Source organism: Elephantulus edwardii, unplaced genomic scaffold (genome assembly GCF_000299155.1).
Source record: "Elephantulus edwardii isolate Elephantulus edwardi_28Jun2011 unplaced genomic scaffold, EleEdw1.0 scaffold00012, whole genome shotgun sequence".
NCBI classification, from domain to species: domain Eukaryota; kingdom Metazoa; phylum Chordata; class Mammalia; order Macroscelidea; family Macroscelididae; genus Elephantulus; species Elephantulus edwardii.
Window position 1 is genome coordinate 8,270,295 of NW_006399762.1, and position 1,484 is coordinate 8,271,778.

The 1,484-nt window shown below is 40.6% G+C and overlaps 1 pseudogene; it reads right to left on the reverse strand.

Annotated features, from left to right (window-relative positions):
• Positions 1-444: 444 nt before the first annotated feature.
• On the reverse strand, positions 445-1,103 carry LOC102867894 (annotated as a pseudogene).
• Between the last annotated feature and the right edge of the window lie 381 nt (positions 1,104-1,484).

Below are 1,484 nucleotides of genomic sequence, written 5' to 3' on the forward strand. Positions count from 1 at the left end.
ATCCTCCTTATATGCTTCTTCATCCGCGTCACTGAAAGAGTCACCTTGGGAGTCAGACCAGTGGGAGGCTACACTCCTGTACTGGTAACTATTTGGGGCAAGAAAGTGCCCAGTTGCTAAGACGACTTCAGCATCCAAACTCAACCCTTGGTTCACACCTGATTGGGAGAAGTCACCACTGGCACCAGTTGTTAGCTCTAAATTTGAAACTGATTGGGCAGAGTTCAAGAGTAGTCCCTGATTTAATCAACAAGGTCTTGTGGAGATATTTGTGATATAAGATTTCCAGAGCCTTTGGCACCAATGATTTAGTAAGTTTCATATCTTCCAAAAAGCACACATGTGCTTGACTCCAGGCCAAAAGACATTCCCATGCACTTCAGTATTTCTATGTCATCATGGATCTCAAAAGTGTTGTTAAAGTTAAAAAGATATTCAAACTTGTCACTGGAGATGCTGAAATCTAGAACAGTTCTCTTGCTTGTATTGATGATTATAAATGGCAGCTGAACGGTGGGGTGCTGAACCAGAAGGCCCTGATTCTGCTGTTGGTCTTGCCAATTCCTCTACACCAGGTTTTTGAAAGCTATTTACTGCATCTGGATTTGTTTCTGCTTTATCCATTTTATTTGCCTCTCCTCTATCTCCAGATTTTGGCATTGCTGAGTAGAGTTCGTTGGCTGGGTGAGCTTCTTGATGTCTTTTTTTTTTCTCTCTTAAATTATGTTCATTTCCATTTAAATCATTAAAAACTCTTTGCCTAATGTTCTTCTGACTATAAGCCAAATCAGCCGACCAAATGGTTATTTGAACCGGTGAACTCTGACACCAGCACATAAGCTACTTCATTATGTGATGTTTCTTTCTGCTGAATTTTCTCACACACTCTCATTGAAAAATGTCTCAAGCATTTCCCAGTTTTATCTCCTTTTTTGCCTTGTTTACTTTCTGAAACACCAGTCTATAAATTGTATATCACCTGGGACCCAACCAATGCCTTCTGCTATGTGTGTCTGTGTAAGCATTGCAGGTGCAGGAATGTATGGACTCCTAATAAGAACACTTCTTGAACTGGTTAGTCTCTGCCATGTGCTTACAATCATTTGGGGTCCAACATTCACATTCATTGGCCCTAAAATTTTTGGTAAAATCTTTGCTGGTGAGTTGTTGCTGGAATCTGGAAATGAAGCAAATTAAATGTTACCTGGTCTAAGAAAGTATGCCTTTCTCTGTCTCTCATCCTTTGGACATGTTGCTAGGATAAGCTTTTCCTTGGAAAAGAATATGATTCTTGGAAGGGTGGAGGGTGGAGAGTCAGTGAAAGAGAGAAAGATCCACATAGAGATGGATGACACAATTTCTGTCAGAGACAGTGAGGGTGAGACAGGATAGGACAAGATTCAGGTCTGTTGTTCATAGAGTTGCTATGAGTCACACTCAACCCGATAGCACCTAACAACAATAACTACTAATTTAAAAGGGAG